The sequence below is a fragment of the Amphiprion ocellaris genome, chromosome 5 (genome assembly GCF_022539595.1).
Source record: "Amphiprion ocellaris isolate individual 3 ecotype Okinawa chromosome 5, ASM2253959v1, whole genome shotgun sequence".
Lineage (NCBI taxonomy): Eukaryota > Metazoa > Chordata > Actinopteri > Pomacentridae > Amphiprion > Amphiprion ocellaris.
The window spans coordinates 19115574-19126272 of NC_072770.1; the positions used below are offsets into that span (position 1 = coordinate 19115574).

The 10699-nt window shown below is 34.2% G+C and overlaps 1 long non-coding RNA gene across 1 annotated transcript; it reads right to left on the bottom strand.

Annotated features, from left to right (window-relative positions):
* Positions 1-1858: 1858 nt before the first annotated feature.
* LOC129349001 (uncharacterized) lies at positions 1859-10207 on the bottom strand. The gene is made up of 3 exons (XR_008601781.1): positions 9753-10207; positions 8472-8620; positions 1859-2078 (listed from the first exon to the last, which is right to left on the bottom strand). It is a non-coding gene; the product is annotated as an uncharacterized LOC129349001 (long non-coding RNA).
* Positions 10208-10699: the final 492 nt, after the last annotated feature.

Below are 10699 nucleotides of genomic sequence, written 5' to 3' on the forward strand. Positions count from 1 at the left end.
GTATCACACTTTATTATCATTTATTAGGACTTTAATGGAATCCACCAGCAGATTTAGTTTTTGTTGACAAACTTTATTCTTGTCATGGTGGGACTGCAGTATTTAAAACTGTTCCTTCTATTTGACCTCATGTTTATTAGTTTTAGTGGAGAAAGTTATTTCAGTTGTCGATTAGTCTCTTAAAAACCAAATAATAAATTGGATTACTCAAAAGGTTGAAATTTCTTACTTTGTCATATTTTAAGTATGACAAAAAATATAAAAATGAAATTGAATTCAAAATGTATGTATCTTGTAATGGAGTAATTCAGCCATATATGTTGGAAAACACATTTTCTTTGACCATTAATCTGTTGATTGTTTTCTCCATTAAATCATTTCTTGTTTTAGTTTATAAAATGTCAAACCCAAATATATTCAGTTTACTGTCATAAAAACCAAAAAGATTTACATTCATGATGCAGGAATCAGGCAGTTTTTCACTTTTTATCTTAGTTTAGTCAGAAAGATAGTTGATAATGTGTGAATTGTTGCAGCTTGTGAGACGTAGAAGGTTTTAATCTTTGGGGCCGAGTGTCAAAAAACATTTAGAAACCAACATCAACAAAACACTCAAAGATTTGAACATCATTTGCATGACAATGTCAAATTAAAGGACATTTATTTCCAGCGTAAATGTGTGATATTCATCCTCTGGAGCTTTCTCTTCACATCGTCTTCCACCTGGACTGGTTTGGTCGGGAGCATGTGCAACAAGCATTTGAAAAATTGCACTTTAACATCAATGAATGACATTGAAATTTAATCTCTACATAAATGAGACTGAGTCTGGATGTGCTGCTCTGTCATTAACTCCTAAGTTTAGGGAAAGTTCAAACAAAAGAGGACAGTTCAGATCAGACTTGAGAATGAGCTTATTTTCTAACAAACATCTCAGACTTTCTGAGCTTCAGCACCTACAGCAAGATATTTTAACAAGCAACTCAAGAGATCCAGAAGTTGGAGAGAGTTAGCTTTAGCTGAGCCAAAGAACATGTGGGACGCTAACCTAGCAAACATTTCAGACTTTTCTCTGTGAATTCTGGGAAATAATTTACTATTTAATGACAGAGCTACACATCTTAACTCAGTCTCATGAAAACAGACTCTAATTCAGTGTCATCCATCCATATTAAAGTGCAGTTACCCAAAATGTTTGGTGCATGAGCTCCAACAAAACCGGTCCAGGTAGAAGGCCACTTTGACAAACAGGAAATGGACGATTCCAAGCAGATTTATAGAAGGGGGAACCGGACTGTACTAAGTGTGGTCCAGTATAGAGGGGTGTTTTGTGGGTTTTTAAGGCTGATAATGATTATTAGTGAGACATTTGGAGTAGATATTCATTTGCAGTAAATGAAAGTATTTAAAATCTTGGAGTCAAACTTAGAAGAACACAAATTCTAACAGGAAACTTTGTTGATACGTTTTTCTTTTGTTTACAGATGTTAAGTTAAAGGAGTTTTATTCGTGACGTATAACCAATCAAATCACTCCAGAAGACAGCGCGACCACAGGTAGATTAAGATTCAGAGTCAAAGTAGCACCATTTTTAAATGTATTTAGCACCATAAATCAGTAAAAAATAAAATACTGATAATCAGTAAATCGGTCAGTCCACAATTACAATTCTACAATGTATGTCTCTTTCCTTTGACTTGTTATTTGTACAATATACGATGTATATGATCGCGTTTTTTTCATACCAAAGGCTATACTATGATGTTTTCTAAGAGACATACGATGCTACTCTGTTTGTTCTGGCCCTGCACTCCTCCTCTGTTGTTTTCTGGATTGTTCTCAGCTTCATGCCTTCGTCCACTCGGCCTCCGTTGACTCGTCCCTCCTGCCGTCTCTGGAGCTGAAGCTGGATTGGAACAGACCAAAGTACAGTCCAATCACGATGCCAGCTGCCTCTCAAAAGGCTCCTTAATCTGGCAGGTGGCGGCACTTCTTCTGAGGGGAAGCTGAGCTGGCCCGGCAGAACTTTGGAGATGTGTTCCAGTGTTTGGTGGATGTGTAGGGAGATAGAGAGGGACCTTTGACTTGTTCAGAAAGGAAAAGAGGAAACCCATTGGTAGTTTTAGTTTAGGGTGCTACTGCGGTGTGATTTTGGGTTTTAAGAGGTGAACAAGAAGAGGTTTTTTTTCGTATTGATTATCTTTTACTTTGTTCCTGGTTGGAATGCCCATCAATGTCAATGTGAAGTTCACTTTTAGTTCTGTTTATTTATTTTTATTTTACTGACACCCTTTTGCTTTTAACCTCCTCACATGTGTTGTTGTAAACTTACTCTTTCAAATAAATACTCGTCTAACCCTCTGGAAACCAGCGTTTGGAGTGTTTTATATCATTATTTCATCATATGGCACGTTTTCACAACATGTTGAAGAATGACATTTTTTGACATAGTATACTATGGCGTTTTTTTTGCCGCAAAATTCATGATTTTTTTTTTTTCAAAGAAAACCTTTCTGGAGTGTTTTTCACGGCCTCCTTTACATTATTTCATTATATGGCACGTTTTTACAACATGTTGAAAAATGACATTTTTCGACATACTATACTATGGCGTTTTTTTTGCGCCAAAATTCATGATGATTTTTTTTTCAAGGAAAACATTACCATAGTGTTTTTCACAGCCTGCTTTACATTATTTCATCATATGGCACGTTTTCACAACATGTTGAAAAATGACATTTTTCGACAGTATACTATGGTGTTTTTTTTGCGCCAAAATTCATGATGATTTTTTTTTCAAAGAAAACCTTTCTGGAGTGTTTTTCACATCCTGCTTTACATTATTTCATCATATGGCACGTTTTCACAACATATTGAAAAGTGACATTTTTCGACATAGTATACTATGGCGTTTTTTACGCCAAAATTCATGATGATTTTTTTTTCAAAGAAAACCTTATCATAGTGTTTTTCGCAGCCTGCTTTACATTATTTCATGATATGGCACGTTTTCACATGTTGAAAAATGACATTTTTCGACATAGTATACTATGGCGTTTTTTTTTGTGCCAACATTCATGATGATTTTTTTTTTTCAAGGAAAACTTTACCATCGTGTCTTTCACGGCCTCCTTTACATTATTTCATCATATGGCATGTTTTCACAACATGCTGAAAAATGACATTTTTCGACATAGTATACTATGGCGTTTTTTTTGCGCCAAAATACGTGATGATTTTTTTTTTCAAAGAAAACCTAACCATAGTGTTTTTCACGGCCTCCTTTACATTATTTCATCATATGGCACGTTTTTACAACATGTTGAAAAATGACATTTTTTTTCGACATAGTATACTATGGCGTTTTTTTACGCCAAAATTCATGATGATTTTTTTTTTCCAAGGAAAACCTTACCATCGTGTCTTTCACGGCCTCCTTTACATTATTTCATCATATGGCATGTTTTCACAACATGCTGAAAAATGACATTTTTCGACATAGTATACTATGGCGTTTTTTTTGCGCCAAAATTCGTGATGATTTTTTTTTCAAGGAAAACCTTACCATAGTGTTTTTCACGGCCTCCTTTACATTATTTCATCATATGGCACGTTTTTACATGTTGAAAAATTACATTTTTTTTCGACATAGTATACTATGGCGTTTTTTTGCGCCAAAATTCATGCAGATTTTTTTTTTTCAAAGAAAACCTAACCATAGTGTTTTTCACGGCCTCCTTTACATTATTTCATCATATGGCACGTTTTTACAACATGTTGAAAAATGACATTTTTTTTCGACATAGTATACTATGGCGTTTTTTTACGCCAAAATTCATGATGATTTTTTTTTTCAAGGAAAACCTTACCATCGTGTCTTTCACGGCCTCCTTTACATTATTTCATCATATGGCATGTTTTCACAACATGTTGAAAAATGACATTTTTCAACATAGTATACTATGGCGTTTTTTTGCACCAAAATTCATGATGATTTTTTTTTTCAAAGAAAACCTTTCTGGAGTGTTTTTCACATCCTGCGTTACATTATTTCATCATATGGCACGTTTTCACAACATGTTGAAAAATGACATTTTTCGACATAGTATAGTATGGTGTTTTTTTTGCGCCAAAATTCATGATTTTTTTTCAAAGAAAACCTAACCATAGTGTTTTTCACGGCCTCCTTTACATTATTTCACCATATTGTACGTTTTTGTAACATGTTGAAAAATCGCATTTTGTTTTCGACATAGTATAGTATGGCATTTTTCTTGCGCCAAAATTCATGATGATTTTTTTTTCGAGGAAAACCTTTCTGGAGTGTTTTTCACATCCTGCTTTACATTATTTCATCATATGGCACGTTTTTGTGACATGTTGAAAAATCACATTTTTTTTTCGACATAGTATACTATGGCATTTTTTTTGCGCCAAAGTTCATGATGATTTTTTTTTTCAAAGAAAACCTTACCATAGTGTTTTTCATGGTCTACTTTACATGATTTCATCATATGGCATGTTCCTACAACATGTTGAAAAATGAAATTTTTCGACATAGTATACTATGGCTTTTTTTTGGCGCCAAAATTCATGATGATTTTTTTTCCAAAGAAAGCCTTTCTGGAGTGTTTTTCTCAGCTTACTTTACATTATTTCATCATATGGCATGTTTTCACAACATGTTGGACAATGACATTTTTCGATATAGTATACTATGGCGTTTTTTTTGCGCCAAAATTCAAGATTTTTTTTTCAAAGAAAACCTTACCATCGTGTTTCTCACAGCCTCCTTTACATTATTTCACCATATGGCACGTTTTTGTTACATGTTGAAAAATCGCATTTTTTTTCGACATAGTATACTATGGCATTTTTTTTGCGCCAAAATTCATGATGATTTTTTTTTCAAAGAAAACCTTTCTGGAGTGTTTTTCACATCCTGCTTTACATTATTTCATCATATGAAACGTTTTCACAACATGTTGAAAAATTACATTTTTCGACATAGTATACTATGGCGTTTTTTTTTTGCGCCAACATTCATGATGATTTTTTTTTTTCAAGGAAAACTTTACCATCGTGTCTTTCACGGCCTCCTTTACATTATTTCAACATATGGCATGTTTTCACAACATGCTGAAAAATGACATTTTTCGACATAGTATACTATGGCGTTTTTTTTGCGCCAAAATTCGTGATGATTTTTTTTTCAAAGAAAACCTTTCTGGAGTGTTTTTCACATCCTGCTTTACATTATTTCACCATATGGCACGTTTTTGTAACATGTTGAAAAATTACATTTTTCGACATAGTATACTATGGCGTTTTTTTTTGTGCCAACATTCATGATGATTTTTTTTTTCAAGGAAAACTTTACCATCGTGTCTTTCACGGCCTCCTTTACATTATTTCATCATATGGCATGTTTTCACAACATGCTGAAAAATGACATTTTTCGACATAGTATACTATGGCGTTTTTTTTGCGCCAAAATACGTGATGATTTTTTTTTTCAAAGAAAACCTTTCTGGAGTGTTTTTCACATCCTGCTTTACATTATTTCACCATATGGCACGTTTTCACAACGTGTTGAAAAATAACATTTTTCGACATAGTATAGTATGGTGTTTTTTTTGCGCCAAAATTCATGATGATTTTTTTTTTCAAAGAAAACCTAACCATAGTGTTCTTCACGGCCTCCTTTACATCATTTCACCATATTGTACGTTTTTGTAACATGTTGAAAAATCGCATTTTTTTTTCAACATATTATACTATGGCACTTTTCTTGCGCCAAAATTCATGATTTTTTTTTTTCAAAGAAAACCTTACCATAGTGTTTTTCACGGTCTCCTTTACATGATTTCATCATATGGCATGTTCCTACAACATGTTGAAAAATGAAATTTTTCGACATAGTATACTATGGCGTTTTTTTTTGCGCCAAAATTCATGATGATTTTTTTTCCAAAGAAAGCCTTTCTGGAGTGTTTTTCTCAGCTTACTTTACATTATTTCATCATATGGCATGTTTTTACAACATGTTGAACAATGACATTTTTCGATATAGTATACTATGGCGTTTTTTTTTGCGCCAAAATTCAAGATTTTTTTTCAAAGAAAACTTTACCGTTGTGTTTTTCACGGCCTCCTTGACATTATTTCATTATATGGCACGTTTTTTCAACATGTTGTAAAAGCATGCCATATGATGAAATAATGTCAAGCAGGCCGTGAAAAACACTATGGTAAGGTTTTCTTTGAAAAAAAAAAAAATCATGAATTTTGGCGCAAAAAAACGCCATAGTATACTATGTCGAAAAATGTCATTTTTCAACATGTTGTGAAAACATGCCATGTGATGAAATAATGTAAAGCAGGCTGAGAAAAACACTGCAGAAAGTTTTTCTTTGAAAAAAAAATCATCATGAATTTTGCCGTAAAAAAACGCCATAGTATACTATGTCAAAAAAAAATTCAATTTTTGAACATGTACTAACATGACATATGATGAAATAATGTAAAGCAGGCTGAGAAAAACACTCCAGAAAGGTTTTCTTTGGAAAAAAATCATTATGAATTTTGGTGCAAAAAAAACGCCATAGTATACTATGTCGAAAAATGTCATTTTTCAACATGTTGTGAAAACATGCCATATGATGAAATAATGTAAAGCAGGCTGAGAAAAACACTCCAGAAAGGTTTTCTTTGAAAAAAAAAATCATCATGAATTTTGGCGTTAAAAAAACGCCATAGTATACTATGTCGAAAAAAAAAAGCCATTTTTCAACATGTATTAAAAACGTGCCATATAATGAAATAATGTCAAGGAGGCCGTGAAAAACACTATGGTAAGGCTTTCTTTGAAAAAAAATCATCATGAATTTTGGCGCAAAAAAAACGCCATAGTATACTATGTCGACAAAACAATGCGATTTTTCAACATGTTGTAAAAACGTGCCATATGATGAAATAATGTAAAGCAGGCTGAGAAAAACACTCCAGAAAGGTTTTCTTTGAAAAAAAAAATCATGAATTTTGGTGCAAAAAAAAACGCCATACTATGTCAAAAAAAAAAATTGCGATTTTTCAACATGTTTCAAAAACGTGCCATATGATGAAATAATGTAAAGTAGGCCGTGAAACACACTCCAGAAAGGTTTTCTTTGAAACAAAAAATCATCATGAATTTTGGCGCAAAAAAACGCCATTGTATGCTATATTGAAAAATGTCATCTTTCCACATGTGAAAACATGCCATATGATGAAATAATATAAAACAGGCTGAGAAAAACACTCCAGAAAGGTTTTCTTTGAAAAAAAACTCATCATGAATTTTGGCGCAAATAAAATGCCATAGTATACTATGTCGAAAAATGTCAGTTTTCAACATGTTGTGAAACCATGCCATATGATGAAATAATGTAAAGTAGGCCGTGAAACACACTCCAGAAAGGTTTTCTTTGAAAAAAAATCATCATGAATTTTGGCACAAAAAAAACGCCATAGTATCCTATGTCGAAAAAAAATTTGATTTTTCAACATGTTGTAAAAACGTGCCATATGTGGCGTTTCAAGAGTGACATGCTATACGATGACGTTTTTTGGACGACATGCTATACTAATACGTTTTTAGGGCAACATGCTATATTATGAAGTTTTTAGAGAGACATGCTAAATTATGACGTTTTTAAGCGACATGCTAAACTATGACATTTTTAGAGTGACATGCTATACTATGACGTTTTTAGAGCGACATGCTATACTATGACATTTTTAGAGTGACATGCTATACTATGACGTTTTTAGAGCGACATGCTATTGTCTGACGTTTTTAGAGCAACATGCTATACTATGACGTTTTTAGAGCAACATACTATAGTATAACGTATTTAGAGCGACATGCTATACTATGACGTTTTTAGAGCGACATGCTATACTATGACATTTCAAGAGCGACATGCTATACGATGACGTTTTTTGGACGACATGCTATATTTAGTTTTTTAGCAACATATAAGAATTTGAAGTTTTAAAAATTACTATACTTTTACTTGTGCAATGAAATATTAATCTATGGCATTTTTTAGACGACATATACTTTTATATACTTTATACGTTTTTCTTGAAAAACATACTATTTTGACAATATACTGCACTATGACATTTTTTGAACCACATATCATACATGACAATTTTAGGCAACATCCTATCATTTTTCACTTTTTGAACCACATAATAATCAGTTGGTTTTTTTTTTTGCCAAAATACTATACTATGAACTACAGGCCATACTATGTTATTCTTGAAAAGTATACTATACTTTGACATTTTCTGAACTACATCCTATACTATGGCGTTATACACAGAGTGCTGTGGTTGCATGTTGATTTATAATCTAGGTTTTTTCTGTTTTGTTTTTTGACGGGATTACCACAGACCTGACCGTGAACACCGTTGACACACACCTGAGGGAGACGCTGCCTAAGATCTCAAGGCTGCTTGGTCGTGGTCTTTCTGGTCCTGCTCCAGAACGCCTTCATCAACTACGTCTTCTTTTGAAGAGGCCCTCAGATGCTGCAATCTCTGACCTTAAGGAGGAATTGCTACTTTCACTCTGTAACGAGACGGCGGTTATTTTAAAGACCCAGCTCCTGGCGGCTTTGAGTGAAAGTTTAACACCCATCAAAACGGAACTACAGACAGTTAAATCTGAGCTGTCGGTCAGTATTTCAAACATCAAGTCCGACCCGGCTGCCCTAAAGCATGCTGTGGGTGAAACGGAAACTTCACTCTCCACATCACCGACGACATCGTCACACTCCAAAGCAGAGCGCCTATCTGCTGAACTTTTAAAAGTCGACTATAAATGTGAAGAATGTGAGCAGCAGCAGACTGTGAGCAGCGGAACAGATGTGATCAGAAATAAGTCATTTTCTTTTTTCTTTTCTTTCTGGTTGACTTGATGCTGTCAGATGCAGATGTTGGAGCTGATTCTGATCTTTCAGGATAAAAAGCTGCTTTTCTTTCACAGACTTTTCAGGAGATTATTCTCTCAGGTTTTCTCTGCTATTTATATTTTTATTATCTGTGATTATTTCATTATTTCTTTATTGCAAAAATAAAGTTTGAGGCATAAAGACTCATTTAGTTATTTTAATTCTGAAATCCTTGATGCAGCAGAACTGAACTTCCATTTTCCTTCTTGTACTTCTGATACTAGAACTAAACGTATCTTCAACACAGATCATCTGCTTTTAATGAATCAGCAGCAACATAACAACAAATGAGACAATTTTCAACAAATTAATGAAACTGATGTCATTTAAAACTATCAGTCTGTTTAAGTGTCAAATTAAAACTGATTACTGACAACTAGAACATTAACGTTACTGTTTTAATCACATTTAAGTTTCCTGAACGTTACATTAATGTCAGCCAGCCACAGTTTTATGAACGTAATGAACCACATTACAGGAACACAACACACTTCAGCTGTTTACATGAAACTCAACACATTAGCTTGATGCTACGTTAGCTTTAATCAGGCTAAGACTGAGCAGCTAGCTCGGTTAGCATCGCTAACATTAAAGCTAATATTTACTATGCTAACTTTCTTCTCTGGTCAACACACACTGAAACAAACTCCACCAACATCTGGAGTGCATGGCACACATTACATCTGACACTAAAGCTGCATATAAAGTGCATTAAAAGCGGCACCGATACGAAAATAAACATTTACTTACCGAACTATCAGAGTCCTTTCAGTGTCTGCTGGTAGAATCAGCCGAAGGTAGAAAACTGGTTAAAACAAGCCAACGGGCAGGAAAACTGTCTGTGGAAAATGTTCTGCTGCTCCACCGATAAATAAACCAACAGTTATTATATCAGAATTAATCCAAACGAGGAGAGCAGAGTCTCTGCTGCCTCCTCCATAGGACCTGTCAATCATTCCAGACCGGACTGTCAATCAAGTAGTCCCGCCCCCTGGCTTCGCAAAACTTTAACGCTCTATAAAAAAATCAATATTGATTTATTTTAAGATCGGCCACCTGATCTCTCATTTTGACCATGAAAACTCACGAAAAAAAATGTATGTACAGTCTATGCACCGTACTCTGTTTGGCTCCACACTTGCTGATGACCACTTCCGGTCTCAGAAAATGAAAAAACGGACCTTTTTTCGTTTCTGTCTCTTACTGATTTTACTTTCTTGTTATTCTAAATATAAAACGAAAATCAAAGCATTTTTTAAAAAAATCGTATCTCCCTTTTTGATCATGAAAAGGAAAAACGCCTTGTATTTCAGTTTTAATTTTTGTATTTTAAAACGAAAATCAAATAACCACTCGTTTTTTGTTTTTCAATACCCGTTTCAGAACGGAAAATCCAATTACCAGATCCGTACACGGACCCAGGAGCTTATCAGAAGGCTTACGTTTATTTACGGTTTGTAGTATCTCTTGTAGAAGATCCTAGTTTTCGTCCTGAATTTTTTTTTTTTGAGATTCTGTAAATAAAACTTCCTTTTTGCATTTAAAACCTGCCTGTTCATTTCCTGCGCCTGAGCCTCCTGGACAATCCTAACATCTTAACCTTAATATTCAAACTTGTTAGGTAAATTCGCAACACGAGTCCTATTCCGGGGCTGCACAGTGGCATAGTGGTTAGCACTTTCGCCTTGCAGCGAGAA